Source organism: Diachasma alloeum, unplaced genomic scaffold (genome assembly GCF_001412515.2).
Source record: "Diachasma alloeum isolate Michigan unplaced genomic scaffold, Dall2.0 Dall_scaffold_00513, whole genome shotgun sequence".
Taxonomy (NCBI): domain Eukaryota; kingdom Metazoa; phylum Arthropoda; class Insecta; order Hymenoptera; family Braconidae; genus Diachasma; species Diachasma alloeum.
Genome location: NW_021680645.1, coordinates 207,510 through 230,823, shown reverse-complemented (window position 1 = coordinate 230,823; position 23,314 = coordinate 207,510). Strand labels below are relative to the sequence as shown.

Below are 23,314 nucleotides of genomic sequence, written 5' to 3'. Positions count from 1 at the left end.
TGCGACCTAAAAATTGTGGGTTGTAAGGTTAAAAATATTTCAATATTTTCATCTTGGCTTGTGACCCTGATGGGGTTATGAGAGGGTCAACTAAGGGTCCGAATTTGAATATTCATGTTTGACTTTCATAAGGGCTGCATGAAGGTCAAATGAGGTTTGGAAATGGAATATTAACTGAAATTTGGCGTCATCGGAAAAACCACTTACAATTTATTGACTTTGTTTAGGAGAAAATTTTCAACAAGGATCATTTCCACGAACGAAAAGTAGAAAATTATGTGATGATCAATGGAATTACTAAAAAATTATCTTCATGTTAATTGTTGACCTTCACCAAGGTCAAATGACGTTAAGGATGATAAATTGCGAACATTAGAGTCGCCGGATACCGTCGCATGAGAGTAAGGAGAAGGGTTGATTTTTTTTACTTTGACGTTTGACCCTGATGAACGTTGTGTGAGGGTCAACTGAGGTTTTGAACCTTAATATTGACGTTTGACCTTCGTGAGGGTCATAAAAGTAAATAAAGTTTGAAATCCTAAAATTCACCTTAATTAGAAGAAAGAAAAATCTTCAATAACCTGTAGCATCAAAAAATTTCAATTTATTCAATTTGTTGGAGAAAAAGTTTCTCAAAAAAGATCACTTTCTCAACAAAAAAATTCTAAAAAATATCATGATTAAGGATAATCGGGCGAGCCCGGAGGGTTAGAAAAAAAGCAGCCATTTTTCTCTTTTATTTTTTACGTATTCTTTAAATGATGGAAAAGGCGTGTGCAAAGTTTCAGACCGCTGGGGAACATGGTTAATTTATTATGAATTTTTGGAAAAGTGGTCATTTAATCCGTGATCTTACGGAAATCACAAAAAAAAACTGCAAAACCCAAGGAAAAAAAGCAGCCAGTCATGAAACTTTAGACACATTTAGAACATGTGATCAATGATTTTTTGAGTGAAAAAGATTACCACCTAGGAGTATTGTTTATTAATAATTGCGAAAAAAGTACTGAAAAATGAAATTTCTGCGCACGCAGCCCAAACGAGCAACAACGTCTCAATTACCGATCGGGTGGGGGATAGCGGGGTCAATTTAAACGTCTCTTGAGAAAGAGCGATGAAGCGTTGTGATTGGAGCTCCCTCGAGCCAGTGGTACCAGCTCCTGGTGAAAAAAAACACTACCGACGATGTTGCCACTTTTTCGCATGGATTAATATTTTTACATTTATTTAAAAAAAATAATCTGAAAACCATTCAATGCGTGGAACAGATACAAATAAATTTGATTAGCTCCAAAAATAATTTTTAACCGGAGATACTCCCTAATATTGCCTGAATTTTGAATCCGAATGGGAAAAATTTTTTTGTTCAGCGATTGGTTTTCTGCAGGAAAACAATAGAAACCCCTCCGCCTCACCTCCTACATTTCCTCCTCGCCCGATTATTCTTAATGGAATTGCAAAAAAAGTTTCCAAAAATATTTTCCTCCAATTTCACAAACAGTGCGTCATACAGTTAATTAAAAACGATAAAAGTGACGGTAGAAACCGGACGAGAATTCATTGACCGGGGAGTATCCGTTAACTAGGCCAGGGATGCCTAGGAGAATGAAGGCCTTCAAAGGCCGGCAACCGTACGCCCACACTAACACCCCAGAAGTTCACGATGACGCCAACGGCCACATGATCACTGGTCGAGCCACGATCTCTCATTACATCAAGTTCAAAAAGGCTGTAAATGCCTCACAAGTTTTTTTCAGTCCTTGATATTGATTCGACTCGTATCGCTCCCTGAGTGCCTGCGTCCTTCGATTTCTCGACCCATTTTCTCCTCAGAATCCAAACAGTCTGCGATAAAAATACGAGATCACTCTCCAGTGGAGACCGACCTTTTTCAAGGGCCACCATTTTTTTTTCATCAACGACTCCTTCACCTTTTCCACGAAGGGTGGAGGCTGTATTGACCGAACTGTTGAAATATTGGGGAGATAAGACGCAATCTTTTCTTGGTATCGTCACCCCGCGGTCGATACTTAGGAGAGTTTATTTCTGTTGGTTGGGGTAAAAATAGAGACAGGCATAGATGTGTTGGAAAATTTGGGAATGGTGGTTCATTAGAGACTTCTGTAATATGCGATTTTTCTGGACGGGCCATGATATCGAACGGTAATATTTTCAATCAACCCTTACAAGGGTCTGACCCTTTTAAGGGTCTGACTCTCATAAGGCTCAAATAAATCCACTGATGACAGTTTGTACTTTATGAGACTTCACAAGTCCATAGGTACATCCCATAAGTTTTCAAGGGTCTACCCTTATGTGGGTCAAATTCTCATATGGTTCTCGGGTACTACTCTTATCTGGATCGAACTCCTAGCAGGTTTTAAGATTCTATCCTTGAAATGGTCGAGGATGAAGAGTGAGGGATTAGAGCCCTCTATGAGAGCTCCAATCCTCATAAAGAGTTGATGCTCATAAGGGTCAAATCTAATATTGACGGTTTGAGCTTTATGAGGGTTTGAGAGTTTGCCTCATAAGGTGTTAAAGGTTATCATTATGCAGATCAAATGCTCATAAAGTTCAAGGGCTCTATTCTTTCGAGGGTCAAAGATTACAAGTGCAGATTATACGTTTCTGTAATATACGATTGTTATGGATGGGCGATGATACACAACGGTAATATTTTCATTCGACCTCATGAGAGTCCAACCCTTGTAAGGGTCAGATCCTCATAATGCTTAAATAAATCCACTGATGACGGTTTGACCTTTATGAGACTTCACGAATCCACAGCTATATCCCAAAAGGTTTCAAGGGTCTACCCTTATGTGGGTCAAATTCCTAGCAAGTTTTAACATTCTATCCTTAAAATCGCCGAGGATTAAGAGTGAGAGGGAGGAGCCCTGTGAGGGTTAGAGCCCTCATAGGGCTCCAAATAAAGGTCAAATCTAATATTGGCGGTTTGATCCATATGAAGATTTGAGGCTTTGCCTCATGAGGTGTTAAAGGTTTACCTTTATGTGGATCAAACGCGCATAAAGTTCTAGGGCTCTATCCTTTCGAGGGTCAAAATTACAAGTGCAAATTATACGTTTCTGTAAATATGCGAATGTTATGGATGGGCGATGATACAGAACGGTAATATTTTCATTCGGCCCTCAAAAGGGTCTGACCCTTGTAAGGCTCAGATCCTCATAAGGGTCAAATGAATGTGCGTATTGACGGTTTAACCTTTATGAGACTTGACGAGTTCATAGGTAAAGCTCATAAGGTTTTAAGGGTCTACCCTTAGGTATATTTAGGGGAACATATAATTTTCGACGGATCCAATTCACAATTCTCTCTCTCGGTGTGCATTTGATATAATTTCCCTTCAAGGCCTTTTTTCACAAAAAAAACTCATAAAGCGTAGGTTGCGAACGTGACAAGTCCGGACAATCGGTACACCATGTACGTTTTTCTCCCGATATTTTCCAAAAGTAATTAAAATTTTCTACAACCCACATTCACCGAAGTTTCTCATGAAACTCATCATTATGAACTAGGTAACACCATTTGCTTGACGTCAGACGCTCCATGGAAGTTTCAGCCCCCTGATACGAAGTTACTTTTCATTAGAATACATGGGTAACAAGTTGAGAAACAGGAGAAAAGGCGTATCACGGTGTACAGACACCGGACATTGTGTCTGAGCAGTCTAGCGAGTCGGCACATGTGAGTATCGGTGTGGTTGAACGTACGATTGAGTCAGGCTTTTTCAAATCAATGGGGCAAATTGCACATCAGGGAGCTGTTAGCCAGTTTCTGTGAAAGGCTCTGCGGCATTCCGAAGGCTCTTGTGAAAATCAAGTTCAATTTTTTGAGAATTATCCCTGAGATTAGTGAATTTAAAAGAAAATACCAAGAGACATTTTCTGTCCACGGAGAAAATTATTTGGAGAATTTCAACAACCATTAACTGCAAATTTTAGCTTAATTATTCCGGGAAAATGAATGAGAACGTCGGAAAATTCCGAGAAATCTCTCCTTGAATTCCAGATTCCTAGAAATTTTCAGGGAATTTGGCAGTGAATATTCATTTTCCCTTGAAAATTCATGTACATTGTGGAATTTCTATCTTCGTGTTACTACAAAATTGGGATTTTACTAGAATTCTCTGAGAAACATGAAATTCTATTGACTTTTTTTTTCCCTTAAGATTCATTATTTCATGGAAAAATTCGTGATAACTGTCAATTTTAGTTCAATTATTCCGGGAGAATGAATGAAAGCCAGGAAATTCCGAGAAATCTCTTTCTGAATTCCAGATTCCTCGGACCTTCCTGGGAACTTACTTACTTCCTCCAAAATTTCTGGAATTTCGAGAATTTTAAAGGAATTTCCTGAAAATTAAAGGGAATTTGGCAGTGAATGTTCATTTTCCCTTGAAAATTCATGTAAATTGTGGCATTTCTATCTTTCTGTCGCTAAAAAATTGGGACTTTACTAGAATTCTCAGAGAAACTTGAAATTCCATTGATTTTTTTTTCCTTAAATTGAATTCAAGGTCCTTTTTCGGACAATTCAGTCCAATTTTTTGAATAGTAAAGTAACAAATTTTCAAATGCTCCATAAAAATCCAACTTATAAAAAAAAAGTCTGTAGTAAAAAAAATAACGAAATGAATCTCTAATGGAATAGAATACGTGACATTAATTCTATATGTTTATCAAGGACTCGAGTAGAAAAGCCCATTGTTGAAAATTCCCTCGTCACAGAAAATTAGAAAAAATGTAAAAATTATTCTCATTCTTTTTTCTCGAAATGCCCTCCTTATTCCTATCCGTTCTCATCGTTGAATATTTTCCATGCCCCTCTGCATACACGGGAAGGAATTAACCCACGAAATTCCTCGTAACCGGAAGCCCAACTACTCCCCAGCGGAACTGAAATGACCTCTTTTACCAGTGAACCCTTTCCCCTTTATTCCCTCATTTTCCTCAGAGTACTTTTTTCTTGTAAAAGTGTCTCACCTTTTTTTACTTGGTGAGTTGCTGTGTGACGCAATCTCCGGGCAAGACTTGGTTCCATCCTTGGGGTACGTCAATGATGACGCAATTCACTGAACCCAGGAGAGAGTTTATTTGTTATTTTTTATTTTTCTTCGGAGAATCTGTTATCATGGTTCTGCATTCATTTGACTTCACTTACATCTTTGTTATTCTCGTGTAAACAATAACTAGTCTGGGGTAATTGCAGTTGTGCGAATGTGATAATGACATCATAGTGGTTGGAATCATACTTTACAGGGTGACGTCAGCACCTTGGTTACAAATTTCAGGATATAGAATAGAAAATCATAAATTCAATGGTACAAAAATTATTTAATTCTGGTGATGCCGCGAGAGACTTCACGAGACAATACTTTGGAAAGATGGTCTCGGTCGAGGCCCCCCCCCCCCCCCCCCCNTCATATAATGGCTAAAAACGGTGATCAAGCAACCCGGCCTGATACAAAACAATCATCTTCGAATTTAAATACCCATCCCTCAATTGAATATAAAATATACTTGCATCAAGTATATTTTATCCTCAATTCAGATATATTTTTTTCCATGAATCCAATTTATGTTGCTGTGGTCGATAAACCGCGCAAAAAAAATACATTCGAAAAGCCAAAATATTAAATTATGTCATAAGGCCAATAGGGGTGTGGGCGGAAGCGCAGAAGTTTGGCCAGGGGGCGAAGCTCCCCCACCCCCTTCACAGACGAAAAACCAAATACACAACAGAGAAAAAAATAGAAAAAAGAACAAAGTTTGTACATTTTATCAAGGTAAAAAAAAATTACAAGAAAAATCTAGCACTTTCATTTTAAAAAAATCTACTGAATTTCCATTGAAACTCTACAAGTCTATTTTTGTTGGAATTTGAAATCGTCCGCTCCTGTTCCCTACCGAGATTATTAGTTTGAGATCTCAACACCGTGCAACACGGCGCGTGGTACAAGCACTACACCTTCATTTGTACGCTGAGCGTTGACCAGAGCGGTTGTCGAATAGAGTTCATTAAAATATTAATCGTGTTTTACGTTTATTTAACCCTGACTCTCCACTCATATCCCTTCACTGTTGGAGTTCTGTGAATATACTATAAGATAATTCTATTGTTTTTTCACTTTCAAAACAGAACTTTGGACAGATGGCACTATGCACCCATCATTCAGAGAAGACATCGGCACTTGCTCTCTACTTTAATAAGAGGGGAATAAAGCCAATCAAAGGACCAGAATAGAATTTCATCATGAGGTCCACAAAGTATTTTCTGAAGAATGTGCCGAAGGCGAGGATGATAATTACATTCGGCAGAGAATATTTTGTGGACCGTGTGATGAAACATATTTTATTTTGTGAGCCCGGGGACCACGGCCTAGCTGAACGAAGCGAGGTCAGAATCGCGGTTTATTGAGCCTAATAACATAAAAAGTAATTCTATCCGTCTCAAAAATTCCGTAGTCTCCACAATTACCAAAATATTTCAAGTGAGAGAGGCACACCTCTTCAAAAATAAAATTCCCGATATCCACAAATACCCCAAGACTGTTGTGCAGAAATACCATCCGCCAAAAATCAATATAATCATTCCATGAAATAATTCCCCCCAGATAAAACCCAGCGAATCGAACCACTTCCCTTATAAAATACTCGGTGGGATACAATTCTACTCGAGGGTAAAATTTTTCATCGCCGAAGAGATTCCATTCCACGCAATCCTCTTACTCCCTCTCTTCTTTTCCTCTCCATGCAATCGTTGAGTCTCTCCGGAAATGCATCCTCCACCGCCACTGAGTGCACACCCATGGATGCATTTGCCGGTTCGATAGTAACCCACTAGCGCTGTCGGGGGGAGTGTAAAATAGGGCTTTCCTTTTGTATAAAAAATCCTCTCCCCTCGCCGCCCCGTAGTCTTCACTTCCCCTCCCGCCACGCGATGACCGTCTTGTACGATAAAATGTAAGTGAGTATCGTATTAATCCGGACAGAGAATGGAAGTGATAAAAGTTTAGCTCCCGAGTCATTTTTTTTTCTTTTTTTTTTCGAGGAAAAATTGCAGGATTGAACAAAAGGAAGTAATCTGGGGCGAGGGGGAGGGGAATGAGGGAGATTCTAAATGAAATTCCTCCATGGGAATACATATATCCAGAGGGTGGGGTAAAACGGACCGTCTTAAAACGCCAATATCTCGGGACAGAATGAATCAGTTCTCATTTTGAAGATTACAAAAATATCTTGGAAATGAGAAAAATAGGTGGGAAATTGATTTCGTCAAAACATAGACAATATATTTTTGCTCGCAAATTAGCAATTTGATTTCGAATGGAAGTTCTATGATGAGGCATTTTAAATTGAATTCGAAAATTTTTGACTGCTTCTTTTCAAAAGTAGCAACAGAACTCAATATGAGTAGCAATAGCACTCAAGTCCAGTACACCGATAGACTGATTCATTTATTCCATACGAAATTAACAAATTTGAACTATTAACGAATGGTTGAATTGAAAAGTCAAAATCGAATGGAAGAAGGCTCCTCAAATGTGCATTTGTTAACTATTAACGAATGAACATTTGGTGAGACCGAATAGACACTCGTCTCCAACCAAATCCATTCGTAATCCACTCATAATTTTTTTTAGGATTGCATTCAAGATTAAAAATGTAAATTCAAATGTTTGAGCACAAGTGAACACAGAAAAATCTGAAGGTAAAATACGTTTTTTAAATGGTAATTCACGTTTTCAAAAACGTAATTTACGATTTTCACAATTGAGTAAATTACGCTTTTGAGATCGTAAATGACGGTCAGAATAACGTGAATTACGATTTCGAGTACATAAATTACTATTCCCGAAATTGGAAATCAATTCGGTTTGGAAAGTACCCATAAAAATCACAATCTACTGATTTTTTTCTACGAAATATCTACTCCTGAATACTTATATTTACAAAAATGCACAAGAAAGCTCATTTTATCCGTCGATAACATTCACTTTTCTCAATGAAGTAATCAATTGAAAGTACTGAAATTAAGTTCACTTGAAAAGTGAAAATCGAGTGGAAGAAGGCTCCTCAAATGTGCATTTGTTAACTATTAACGAATGAACATTTGGTGAGACCGAATAGACCCTCGTCTCCAACCAAATCCATTCGTTAACGATAACTAATCCTTTCTATCAGTGTACTCATAATTTTTTTTAGGAATGCATTCAACATTACAAATGTAAATCCAAATGTTTAAGCACAAGGGAGCACAAAAAAATCTGAAGGTAAAATACGTTTTTAAATGGTAATTCACGTTTTCAAAAACGTAATTTACGATTTTCACAATTGAGTAAATTACGCTTTTGAGATCGTAAATTATGGTCAGAATAACGTGAATTACAATTTCCAGTACGTAAATTACTATTCCCAAAATTGGAAATCAATTCGGTTTGGAAAGCACCCATAAAAATCACAATCTACTGATTTTTTTCTAAAAAAAATATCTTCTCCTGAATACTTATATCTACAAGAATGGGCAAGAAAGCTTATTTTATCCGTCGCTAATGTTCGCTTTTCTCAATGAAGTAATCAATTGAAAGTACTGAAATTAAGTCATAAAAATATTTGAGAGAAGGTCAAATATTAGTTTTCACCAGTACTTTTGGTGCTTATGAGAGGTACTAAAAGTACTGGCAGAAAGTAGTGAAGCTACTTCCTCCCAATACTATGTCTGCTGGATCGGCAGAAGTGGTACTTCACTCACGAATACAAAAAGTAGGGTAAACAAGTCAATTCTGGACGGGGGTTCGTTTCTGGACGATTTCAACTTGCATTGAATATTCAGTAATAATACCACTAGTGCTTCAAAATTATCGGATATTTTCCGATAGCTTTTGCAGGTTTTAAACCTGCAAAATTTGCCACAATCGTTCCTAGCCAGGGAAGCTTAAGGAAAATATCCGATTAATTTTGAAGCACGAGTGGTATTTGACGGATTATTTTTCCACTCGGATTTCGGCCAAGCAGAATGCAGTGAACAGCAACCGGATACATTTACACAGCCATACATTTACAACCCACTTTTTTGTTTATCTGTCACACAGAATATTATTTTCGGAATTTTTTTAGAAATTTCCGAAATAAAACTGTTTGGCAGACTCAAATACTGCGCTCTGATTGGCTGAAATCCGAGTGAGAAAAATAATCCACAAATAAAATGAAAATTGTATTAATTATTTCACCTCTCCATAATATCACTTGCGTATAATCATGTTATCAATTATTTTCTTCTATTGATCAATATTTAATAAATAAAAAAAAATGACCCAGGCGTCCAGAAATTGGGGGTTTCGGCTACATTCAACTATTTCTCAATTTAATTATTCTTTGTTTTATTTCCACATAAAACAATTTTTTTCTGCTAATTAAAACATTCTTGAAGGTATGGAAGCCACCATGTCCCATTTAGGTGATTCTTTTATTTTAGATCCTATCACGAAACTCGAATTTCCTTTAACCGTCCAGTAATTGGCCTGGTCATCCTACTTGAGACAAGTATTTTTCGAACTTCTCACAAGTGAACTCTTCCGAATATGAGCACCCGCGAACTACTGTTACGAGAATGACATTTCATTTTGGGACACCCTGTATATTTCTTCTCATTGAAATATCTTCTCCATGAGATGAAATGTGGAAATTGCGCTGTTTATTCTTGCCTGGAAACTCCAGTTGGTGGGAAATAACTAATTATGTGAGATGATACCTCCTATGAGTGAGGAAATGGGGAAGGGGGGAGTGGAAATTAATGAGTATAATTATTTGGCTTGTTTCGCATTGTTGGTACCTCTGAAAATGAAAAGAGGTTTCAACGACCCATTTCACATTTTTCGATGATGATAATTTTCTATGAAAATTATGTATGGAGAAATACCGGTCACAAAAGGGTAATTCAGAGAAAATTAATGGAAATTTATGCCGGTCGATAAATGGAAAACTAAACTGGTGGGCAAAAGCTAATGCATATTATGCAAATGTTGGTGAATAGCTGTATTTATGTTTTTGTAAACGTTAATAAAATTTTGTTGGGAGTAGTAAATTGCTGATCGAGGATTTTGTTGGAAGAATCTCTAAACATCGTTTCGGTTTTGGTATATGATTAGGGGAGGCGATGCCTGTACACGGAGAGAAAAATAAATGACAATCCCGTGCGAGTCCCTTAAAAAATTAGTGCTGCCCACCCTCTAGCCGTGGGAAGAAACAGGGGTCACAAAAAAATTCGAATGGTCTACCGAAAAATTTGAATGCGACACTCTAATTTTTGAAGATCTTTTCCGCAGGATTCCCTTTAAAATTCGGGTGCCACATCCGAATTTTTTGGTAACCGCACTGAGAGAAAAATATGATTCTTCTGACTATATTCCATCACCATCGAACTATAGTCAAAAAGTCCTAACCAATTTTGCATGGGTTACGGTAACTATGGCCGGAGAAGTGATTACTACAATGGAATGTAGTCATTACAACTATTTTATAGTTCTTCTCACAATAGATTTGTCGTGATTACTTTTGAACTTTGGTTAGTTTAACTGCATTTTGATTTGCAAAAATTACGCTTGTGAAGGTACTATAATGTTATGGGTCGCATACAAAAAAAATCGTATCGTTCACCAAACTACCTCAACTATTTTCTTATTGTAAATCGAACTTCAGATTTTTCTCTCAGTGCATGGTTTGGCCCCATGGGTTAGTGAATAGCAAACTAATTTGTGCTACTATTTTCTCTCCGTGTACCGCTCAGTGGCCAATATCGCTCACCTGATTTTCTCCACAACCATTTACTTTTCCCACAATGTCTGTTACTCAATCTGAGAGCTCTAGTATTTTTTTTATTTTTATTCCAGTTCACCGTATACCTTTCGATTTTTACGGTTTCTTATTCCTTCATCCCGGTTTTTCCGCATATTTTTTTTCCCAAATGTTCTTTCCTGTTCTTCCAAACAATGTTTCTTTCCTGAGGTGATCCCGCGCGGTCATCCATCCATCTAGTGACCACGCTCAGCGCTGCTTAGCTTTCCAAAGCTAAGCCTGCCCACCACCGCAGTGCGCTAGTCCCGTAGGGCTCTGAGAGCTCTAGTATAAGTATGGAATTCTCATGAAAACTTTTATTTTTCACCTCTTTAAAGATACCCAAACATTTTTTACAGTTTGGTACAGAGAAGATTGGAGATTCAACCATTTCCAATCATCAAATTTGTCAATTAAATTTTTTTTCATTTAATTTAAGTCAATTAAATTGCGAGAAAATGTTTAAAAAAGATCTTGTTGATAGAATATTTCGAAATTTAATCTTAGACTAGTCACCATGCGACGGAATTGCCGCAACACGTCGTTTTATTCACCTTGCCATCGACTGGTTGACTGGAAAAATTCGAGAAAAATTGAATTCGTCAATTGAAGCATCTGGAAAATTCTAGTATTTTTTTTCAATATTGTATCCTCAATTCTGGGAGAAAAAAAAATTATTTCCAACAGGTAAACAATTTTTTCCCGTGTTAAATAAAATTGTCCGTTGCGCGACGTTGCTGGGAACTCGTTAAACGCGCCCGGGAAGTGTAGAGTAGATTCGGCAACGCTGGAGCCTAAATAACACGGCGGCACTCTCCCGCGAAGTTGAATAAAGTCGCATTCTCCCGTCAGGTGACCAGACTAGGGTTAAATGTACAAATTGATGGTTACTTTAATATTTAGAACTTCAAGATTTATATTAAGAATTGACAAGTTCACAATTTAACGGTAATTATGATTGATTGATATGCCTATCGCGAGTTAATGCATTGATTGATATGCCACGTAGAGACGCGAGTTAATGCAGTATTGAGGATACTACTGTACCGAACTTATAAAGCGCGAGAAAGACTTGGGTGAAAAAGGGGCGGAGGTGAGTGAGGCGAGGGGCATAAATTTCTCCAGGCGACGTAAATTGAGCGTATTTATGCAACCAGGTCAGAACGATACTTGAGGCGAATAGTGTGAGGCGAAGGTGAAGACACACAGGGATTTTTTTAGGGATGGATTTGGGGCAGAACAGGACACTTAGAAGAGGCGAATTTCGTGAGGAAGGGATGGAGGGCAGGACATAATTTTGGGTGAAGAGGGTTTGGAGGTTTTTGGAGGATATGCAGGGAATGTTAGGGTTTACACACAGTGAGAGAAATAATTAGTTCTACCGAAAAATTAGAGAAGAAATCTTTTGTCGTGTTGAATCAATTTACTTGTAGACAACAAAGACTGCTCCAAAAATCTAATGACAATCGGTTGGACAAAGCGGTTTTTAGCAATTTTATATAAATAGAGATAAAGTTGAAGTTAGAGAATTATTTTCGATGGCCCAACGCTTATAATAATAAAGAAGCCTCTGATGAGATCGTCCCTGGAAGACGAACTGTTGGAGCATCGTAAAGAGTGGCAAAATTTGCATATCTCGCAAAAGGCAAATTTTGTATTTCCTCAACGTCACAAAAGAACTGGATGCAAGTATCATGCGTCAAGTACCTGGGTACTGATTAAAAGTTGGTTGTTACTTGGGACAAGTAAAAAAATATAAGGAGAGAAAAATTCAATAAAAATTAGCAGAAAAAAAACGTAACAATTACGTTTCAAAACGTAATCCACGAGCGAAGTAAAATTCAATAAAAAGTGTGGTCACCGCTGTGGGGACAACAAGTCGTTCCGTAATTTTTCCCCAACGGTTGAGAAATTTTACGGAACGGAACATAGAAATAATTCACCAGCTTTATAAAAATTGTTGAACGTTCAAAAATTTTTCATTTTGGAGGCATAATAAGTCAGGAAGTTTCTGTAAGATTTTACTTCTTCGGAAAAAATTATGTGACAATTTCGTACTTTGTTCAGTGATGAACCTGAGAATTCACTGAACGTTTCACATTTCTTCTCTTCCATTCCTATAAAAATTCCCGGAAAACGATTCCCCATTGGGGATTACGTGAATTGTTCCATAATTTTTACTGAATATTTCTTTCCGTGTACTTGTACTGAGTACCTGGCTGGCGCTTTTCAAAAGTCCCAACAGAACTCAATATAAGTAGCAATAGTACTCAAATCCAGTATTCACAATTATTTCAGGATTGCATTAAAAATTACAAATGAAAATCCAAATGCTGGAGCACAAGTGAACACACAGAAAAAATTGAAGACAAAATACGTTTTTTAAATGTTAATTTACAATTTTCTCAAACGGGTAAATTACACTTGTGAGATTGTAAATTGCGGTCAGAATAACGTGAATTACGATTCTCAAAATTGGAAATCAATTCGGTTTGAAAAGCACCCATGAAAATCACAATTTACTGATTTTTTCCTACAAAATATCTTCTCCTGAATATTTATATTTACAAAAATGCGCAAGAAAGCTCATTTTATCCGTTGATTATTTTCGATTTTCTCAATAAAGTAATCAATTGAAAGTACTGAAATTGAGTCATAAAAGTAATTGAGACACGTTCAAAAATTACTTTTCCCGAGTACCTTTGGTACTTGCAAAAAGTACTAAAAGTACTAGCTGAAAGTAGTGAAGCTACTTCCCCCCAATACTATTTCTACTTGATCGACAGAGATGGTACGTCACTCAAACATATAAAACAGTAGCGAAGTGGTCCAACGGTTCAAGTCGATTTTGGTCAGTGAATGAATGGCCAGTTTTCAATGACTATCTCGAAATCTAAGGGAGGTACCAAAATTTTTCTCATAACCTTTTTAGTAGCACTCAATTCGCTCTACAAAAAAGGTTATTATGAAAGTTTCGCCATCTTCCTTAAATTCGGAAATATTTCTGGAAAACTCAACTAAAGACTAAATTGACTTGAACCGTTTGATCATTTCGCTACTGAAAAAAAACTAGGGACAAGTATTTTTTGAACTTTTCACATGTAAACTTCCCCCAAGTACCGGTCGGTACGCATGAGAAGGGTATCGCCCCTACTTATCACGGGTACAGTTGATTACGGGACAAATGATAACAAATTTGATCACACGGAGAGAAATATTCAATAAAAATTACGTAATTTTTTCCGTAATTCCGAAGCGAATTGTGGTTGTAGGAGATTTTACGGAACTGTCACGGAATTTTTCCAGAGCGTTCCGTAATTTTTCACTGAATCTTCTGTGAAAAATTACGATACCGTCACTTAAATTTTCTGAGTCGATTCCGTAATCGGTGAGCGAACTGTGAGTTCCGTAATTTTTACCGAACATTTCTCTCCGTGCACATGGACAAGTCACCATAAATCCTTCTTTCACAAGCTGTTTTGATCACGGGACAATAATAGAGAATAATAACTGTAGAATAATAACAGAGAATAATAACTGTGCGTCATGCCTCTGCACTTCGTTTTAAGTCAGAAGGGCTGTAAATTGTTGTTACACAAAGGCTATTTGTTTAATAAAGAGAAGGGCATTTTTCATTGGGTTTAGAACAAAGTTGGTGTCGGGAGATCGTTTTTGTAAAAAAATTCAATCTAATGAAAACCCAACTTCAGCATTTTCCCCTCAGCCCAGTCATTTCTGAGATACCCCCTAAAAAATGCAAACAAATCCGCTTGAATGATCCACCATCGCCACATCCCCATAGCAAGTGCAGACCTGAATTCTCCTCGATTCTCGGGGCTTTCCTGCGCCGCACGGATCGATGAGCCACGCGCACGTTCCCCTTCATCCCAGGACTGGGATTTGTACCCGCGCAAGAACAGGAAGTGGGAGAGGATGAGAAAAAAAAATCCGCGGAGGGTAGAGGGGAAAAAATATGAGAATTTTGGAGGTGAAATAGAATCGATGAGGACGATTCTTCCTTTTTCAGGCGACTTCAATCGTGTGGGACGTCGCAAGGGCCGGGGCGCCAGAGAGAGAGAGAGAGAGAGAGAGAGAGAGCGAGAGAAAGGGGCAATGACCTTTTGCAGTGGTTGTACACAACTGTGCGCAAACATTTAATTCTAAACTCGAAACTCGAGGAAAGTTTTCAAGGCGATGTTTGCACGGTTAATGTGGGAATGAATTACAGGAAATTGTGGGATTTTGGGAGGGTTTTGGAAATTGAGGAAAAGTTAAGACAAAGGGGAAATTAATAGAAGGAGATAAAAGTTGAACATGGAGATAACGAGGATAATTAGCACGATGGAAGTCAAACATGTGTTTTTTTGTATAGAATTATCTTGATAGTGAGGGGTTTCAGAGGAAAATGTCATGAGATTTTTTTTCGTGAACAATCTTCCTGAGAAAAATCTCATAACGTTTTTTCTCAAAGCACGTCGTTTGGAAGATAGGCAATCTAATTTCAATTTCACGGTGATGGTGTGAACAATTTTTTTGGATTTTTTTGAATATTTGAGTTAAAAGACTGCATAAACACTTCCACAAGGGTTAGGAAATGTACATGTTTCAGATGATTCTGATCCATTTGAACGGAAGTTTCAGACGCAATTTTTTCGGTCGATGTAAACTGAAGTTGACGATTCGTCGAGAATTCGAGGCAATAAATTATACAAACGCTTCCTGAGGGAATCATAAATCTCCACATTTCAGATAATTCTCTATCACCTGAGCCTAACTTTCAAAGGCAATTTTTTTGGTCGATTTAAACTGAATACGGAGATTCTTTGAAAAATAGTCAAAAGATCATCTGAAGAGTCGCCCAGGAAATAGGGAATCTCCGTGTTTCAGAAGATTGTGATGCATCTGCGCTGAACTTTCTGAGACAATTTTTTCGGTCGATGTAAACTGAATTTAGAGATTCTCTGAGAATCCCAAGCAAAAGGTGGTACAAACACTTCCGCGGGGGCTAGTAAATCTCGACATTTCAGATGATTCTCCATCTTGTGAGCTCAACTCTCAAAGACAAATTTTTTGGTCGATTTAAACTGAGAACGGAGATTCTTTGAAAATTCGAGTCAAAAGGTCATATCAGGATTCCCTCAGGGAATAGTGAATCTCCACGTTTCAGATGATTCTGATTCATCTGAGCTGAACTTTCAGAGACAATTTTTTCGGTTGATGTAGACTGAAGTTGACGATTCTTCGAGAATGCGAGCCAAAAGGTTGTACGAGCGCTACCATTAGGGAATAGTAAATCTTGACATTTCAGATGATTCTCCATCATCTGCACTGATAGAACGGATTAGTTATTGTTAATAAATGCATTTGGTTGGAAGTTAGGATCTATTCGGTCGCACCAAATGTTCATTCCTTAATAGTTAACAACTGCATATTTGAGGAGCCTTGTTTGAGCCTTGTTTGACCAAATGAATATTCGTTAATAGTCAACAAATAATTCATTCGTTAATAGTTAACAAATTATTCGTTAATAATTTGACCCAATGAATATCCGTTAACTATTAACGAATATTCATTTGGTCATATTCAACTCTACCATTCGTTAATAATTAACGACTCTCGTTTGGAATAAACAAATTATTCTATTAGTGTAAGCTCAACGTTCAAAGACAATTGTTTTGGTCGATTTGAACTTCGTGTCCGTCAAACGCCGTTTACGGATAGTGTGAAGAAAAATTATATTCGTCACTCGGACGAAAGCAACTTTTCTGACTCGTGTAATTGGCTTCGCCTCGGTCTGCAACCTTCACACTCGTCACAAATAGTATAGTGTTACTAGTAGTGCATCAAGTTTCACTTTTTCACACGCACGAATAACACACATGGAGAGAAAAATTCAATAAAAATTACCAAAAAAAAAACGTAAACGTTATTTCGCGAGCGAAATAGAATTCAATAAAAAATGTGAGTCAGAATTGAAGTTGTACAAATGGACGCGTAAATTCTACGATTTGCTCCGTAAAAATTAACCACCCGTCTGATGACTCACCGCTGTAGGGACAACAAGTCGTTCCGTAATTTTTCCTCAACGATTGAGAAATTTTACGGAACGGAACGTAAAAATAACTCACCAGCTTCATAAAAATTGTTGAACGTTCAATAATTTTTTATTTTGGAAGCATCATAAGTCGGGAAGTTTCTGCAAGATTTTACTTCTTCGGGAAAAATTACGCGGCAATTTCGAACTTTGTTCGGTGATGAATCTGAAAATTCACTGAACGTGTCGGATTTCTTCTCTTCCATTCGTATAAAAATTGCCGGAAAACGATTCCCCATTGCCGATTACGTGAATTGTTTCGTAATTTTTACTGAATATTTCTCTCTATGCATCCTATTTTTTGTGGTACCTGCCGAGTTCACTGTTCGGAATGGTGGTGGGGGTAATTCGGTTGTTTTTTAAAGTACACCAGTCTGTAAACTTTACACACGCCGTGCGGAGAACAACCGCTTTACGGACACTAAACCGTTTCGAAAAGTGCACTTTTGAGGGAGGTATCACAAAAAGTTTTTTTCGGCATTGCGACGAAAATAGCGATTTTGTAATACCTGTTCAGTTCACTTTTCGGGGATAGACTGGGGGTAAAGTATTTGGTTTTTTGCACTGATCGTGCAATTCACGCCCTCTCAATTTTACGCACGCCGTGTGTAAAACAAACGCTTTACACCCGCAAAACCGCGCCGAGTGCTTTTTAAACCGCTGGAGGCTTGTAGCATTCACCGAAGGGTCAAAGAACACTTTTTCCACGAGTGTCAAACCCCATTTTTCATCACAATGTATAGAAAGTGGGATTTTGCGCACGCAGAGTGTGCGTAAGATTTCACTTCACGCACAAGTGATGAAATAAGAGTTTAGAGTTTATTTTGCAAATATTCTCAACATGACGAGATATGTTTTGCTAAACCGAGGGATTCGTGAAGTTCTCTACAAAAAATGTCCCTGGAAATTCTCTCTTAAGGAGAAACGGAACCCCTTTGTCTGTATGAACTTTTAGAATTGTTTTCTCCTTGAATTATTAATTTTTATCTATGAAACTACTTTATCGACTCGATCATTGCATTGTTGGGTCAATGAAGTAGTTTCATAAATATAAAATAATAATTGCAGGAGGAAACACAATTCTAAAAATTCATATAGACACAGAGGTTCCGTTTCATCTTAAAATCACCTCTTTACCCACATAATTAACAATTGACAAAACGAGTTACTGAGACTCGTTCTTCTGATGTTGTCTCCAACCAATTTTTTCATTCAATTAAAATTTTGTTTCCCCGCGTGCACAGCCGTGAGCAATGTCGCGGCGAGTTAGTGTTGATCCCTGTACGTGAAAATTTAATTAAAACTTTGTTTCAATGGAAATTTTTTTCCTCCGCGAGAATGTGATACACAGATAATGCTCGAATAACAGTTGAAGAGGGATGAGATACGACACTTTTGGGTTTATAAAGTCACCGCGATGGACATGCAGGGTAATTCAAGGGGACACATAATCGTCAACGTGAGGAGAGCCCAGGGAGGAATGAGGATATCGAGAGACCGGCATGCACGAGAGGTCCGGTAGACGGTGAAGGCGTTTTGTGTCTGGGGTGGGGCAAAGCGCTCTCACACCGGTCGATAGTACTCCGCAAGCTACAGTACAGCTCAAAACCCACCCAGATCTGTGTTACAGGGCTGATAGTTGAAATTCTTTAATAAAAAAAATAAGTAAGAAATTGTCATTGTATTGCATATAGTATAGGGGAGATTGGGGTAAAATGGACACTTTTGACTTTTTTAAAAATATGAGTGACGGGGGATATGGGTTGAAACGTTGATGAAATTTAATAATTTTTTGTTCAATACAAAGAACAATTCTTTCCCTTTGTGATGAGCCTAAACTGAACTCTATTGATACATTTGTTTCTGAGTTATGAATAATTTTAAAAAAGTCTCAAGTGTTGATTTTACCCTACCCTCCACTAGTTATTTTTAATAATAAATTAGAAACATGCTTCCGAATGGTTGTATTGCACATCATTTCGTTTTATCATGTATGTAATTTATTGTTTATTTCATTTTATTAAAATAATAAAATTTCTTTTCAACTAATTTTATCAAATTTTCAACTTAGTTGAATCTTATCATTGTCATTATTCTTATTATCACTTTCTTCTACGCAACCGATTGTGTTTTTTACAGACATTTTCTATCTCTCCCCCCAGCCCTTCAATAAAATGTTAATAGAAAAACCGTTACTTTTTGCGTCATTAGTCTCTTTTTTTTATTTCTAGCAATTCCATTGGTAGTAAGCTTCCGAATGGATTTGCAGCAATTCCCTATCCTTGAGACAGGCATACAACCGTAACCACATGCTACCGCGTGTCTACAGGAAAATAATCAACCTTTTAATGAAAAAGATTTATACAAAATATTAAATATCTCCAAAACTGCTCGGCTGGTTACGCCTGTCCAAAATACCAACCTTCACTATTGTAAGAGCTATAATCATACCAAATTTCAACTTGCTATCTCCATTCTTTCTCAAGTTATCGTGCGTACAAGAATGGAAAAATTTTAAAAACGAAAAAACGGGGATATCTCGGAAATTTTGTACGAACGGATATATGTTTTGATTGATCCCGGTAGTGGCTGCCGACACGAGTATTTTGAAAAAAAATGAAATCCCTCAAGTAGTTCATGAGATATTTGAAGAAATATTTTAAAAAATTCAACTTTCACCGGTTTTTCGTTGCAAGGGTTAATTTGCCAACGCGGCCATCGCCCGAGGGCCTTCAGCCAGGGAATGTTGAATGTGGAGTGGATTTTTCAGTTAAAAATTCCGTGGAATATTCGGTTTGAAAATTGTGTTGAATTTTCAGTTGAATATTATGTGGAAAATTATGATGAAAAATTGCTGTGGAATTTTAGCCCGGCCGGGGCTCGAAACTGGGAGCTTGAGGTTGTGAATCTCATGCTGCTACCAAGTGCGCCACACAGCCGGGTTGAAGAAATATATTTACACAAAAGGTTGCATATCTCAGGTACCACTCGGGTGATTGTGCCCATCCAAAACACCACCCTTTAGTATTATAAGAGTTAGAAATATACCAAGTTTCAACTTGCTATCTCCTTTTCTTCTCAACTTATCGGGCGTACAAAATTTTTCATGAAAAACGGAAAAACAGCAATATCTCCAAACTGTGTTTTAAAGAGTATATATTCTGATTGACCTACATAGAGGCCATCGAGACGAGCATTTTGAAAAAAAAATTGAAATCGGTACAGTAGCTTTTGAAATATTGAGCAAAAACGAAATTTAAACAAGTTATTATATCTCACGAACTACTGGAGTGATCGGGCTGAAATAGCGCGTCAAAGTTGAACTCAATAATAGCTACAATGAGTCAAAATTTCAGATTTTTATTTCCACATTTCACCGTAGGGGAGGGTGTGTCTGTACCGCTCAGCGGGTAATACCGCTCACCCGATTTTCTCCACAACCATCAACTTGAAAATTTGTTTCTGTTCTTGATCACGAAGAATTTGATGATAGGATGTGATTGTCGGAAAAATTTCACTTTATTTACCACTTTCAATATGAAAAAACACGTAACGAAGTTTTGAGGTCTTTACAGTGCAAAATTTGTGGACTTTTAATTAAGATTTTTGATAGTTTCGAACGCTGAATTCTCATATTAAAATTTTGTGGATTCTAAGGAGAATTAGGCGTCTACACTTCGAGAATAACGAGTTCAATAGTTAAAGAAGTCTCACAAAAACGGTTTTTATACTCAAGTTGAAATATAAAATATAAAACTGGCATTTCCCCTTAGGTGGGTGGTACAGGCACACCCTCCCCTATTCATGTTGCATTTTCTAAAAATTATTCACCAAAAACTCGAGTTATCGGATAGATACAGACATGACCCTAAAAACATCATTTCTTCACGTTTCATAACCTTCTAGATCACTTGCAATCAAAATTAGAAAATCGAAAAATCGTTCAAAAACAAGGCTTCTATTCAGAAGCAAAAATAAGGTTTCTGAAAGTTTAAATAATTTCAATTATTTATTTGTAAAGAACGAATGCTTAAAAAATAATAATTCCGTGGAAAATGTAATTTAAATAACGCTAAATATTCATGATTGTTTTCAAATTTTTCTCATGCGATTTAACTGACAAATTTGATGACTAAAAATGGTTGAATCTACAATGTGGTTTGAACTTCGATACAGGGATAGCCAAATGCATAATATTTAATTACCGTTAAATATTGTAGCCATCAATTAGTTAACATCACTCGTAAATTTTTTGAGTACTTAAGTATCATCAATTCAAATAGTCAAATGTTTAACTATTTTATCAGTAATTAAGGTAGAAAGATTGCCGATTATTTGTGTAATCGAAAATCCCCTTTTAAGAAATTTGAATTATTCACTTAGTGGTAAATTTACAGTTCCATATCAACAAATTTTAATTCATCGTTATTCGATAAAAATCAGATTATTAATATTATACTATTTGAAAAATTAGATCAACGTATTTCAAACATTCCTTTATCCAAGGGTCAAATTCTTGTAATATTATAGAAATTTAATATTGATGGCGATCCCTGCGTGGATATCCTTAAAAATATGATATTTGCAATCAGATACTGGTAATGAAGAATGATTTCATTTTTCGCAATTGAAAACCCTGATATTAAATTTCTGTTGTTATTACCAAGAGAAAACACAACAAAAACAATCCCACTTGATAAATTCATCGTTCCACTATTTTAGAATATAAATATGACACAATTTAAAAGAGAGAATTTCCCTGACGGCTTTGTTCCCTCTTTTGTTGTCATCCCCTTTGTACCTTAGGCGGCATATTCGCTTTGTTTTCAAGTACACGTACACACATCCCAGGGTATCCGATATACCCACAGCAAACGGCTAATTAGTCACATATAACGCCACATCGCAGGATGTCTGTTGGAGCTTGTGGCCCTCGGCTCGATGAATTCCTGAGGATTGAGACCTTGAATGCCTCAATTGTTGATTAAACTGACTGACAAAGGACTGAGGATCCTTTTCAAACGACCCTCGACAATTTAACCCACTAAAAGACGTCGATATCGTTTTCAATTCATTACATTGTTACTTTCGCCGACTATTTCCTTGCATAATCCGGAATAATCAAAGGTTTTACACATTCAAATTGAGATTAAAATCAGTAGCGAAGTGGTAAAATGGTATAAGTCGACTTAGCTCTCATCTGAGATTTTAAGGAATATCTTCGAATCTATGGGAGATAACGAAATTTCTGTAATAGCCTTTTTTGTAGAGCGAATTGAGTGCTATAAGAAAAGGTCTTATTAATATTTTTGCTATCTCCCGTAGATTTTGAGATATTTATTGAAAACTGGCAGTTATTCAAAATGGACTTAAACCGTTTTACCACTTCGCTACTAAAATAATATTGAAGAGAAATGGAAAAATTGATGACTATTTTTCAGCGGACATTTTGAAAAAATCTGATTTTTTTCTCAATTCTAGCTTGTAAAAGTAAATTTTATTTGTAATATTGAATTTTTTGAAAAATCGTATTTTTTTGGGAATAAAATTCTCTTGTGATTTTCATGTATGTGTACCAATTCATTTTTTAAAATTTCTATTCGTTACAATTTCGAACATATGAACTTCCCAAAATTTATTTTTTGGTGAAACTAAATATTCGTGACTTTAAAGTAGCTCTACCCTTAGGAAGTTATATTTCAATTCACAAATTTTTAAAAACTACAACAAATCGCCTAACAACTCTGTGATTCGGAATCGTAATTTTTTTCCTCATTTAATTGTCGTTCAAGTTTTTATAAATGAAAATGTTGAAAATTCATTATTCAACCCAGGGTCTTATGTGAAAAACGCTAAGTTTGACACAGCTCCGGTTAAAACAAAGATTAAAATCTAATTTTTTTCCTAAAAACGAGAAAAAAATAATAATAAATATTGGCACCTGTTAGATAACGCCTTATCGTTTAGTTTTTTTTATTATTAACAATTTCCAACCAGAATCACGGGAAACTGAACAGGAGTAGACGTGGCAACGACGGCTCGGTCAGATGTCACTTGGCGGGACCTCTCTCACCTCTCTCACACGTCACATTATCCTACAGTGTTGCCACTAATTTTTCCAAGCTATTCAATTGAAAATCTATTTATTCATACTTTTATTGAAAACAATTAATAATGAAATAATTCTTATACTTATGTCCTTTATAAATTATTTTAATAATTTAGACGTCAAAAAAATTATTTTTAGAATCTTTTTTTTTTTTAAAGCACTCAACGAATCCAGCCGTAGGGGTAGAGCGATTTCACGACTTTTCTTCCCCGACAAAATTTCCTCGACAAAATTTCCCTCCCCCCCCCCCCC

General features: G+C 36.8%; 1 protein-coding gene across 10 annotated transcripts in view; it reads right to left on the bottom strand.

Annotated features, from left to right (window-relative positions):
* LOC107042725 (calcium/calmodulin-dependent protein kinase type II alpha chain) overlaps positions 1-23,314 on the bottom strand; it is a 197,974-nt gene that overhangs the window by 137,562 nt on the left and 37,098 nt on the right. The gene's annotated exons all lie outside the window — the stretch shown is intronic.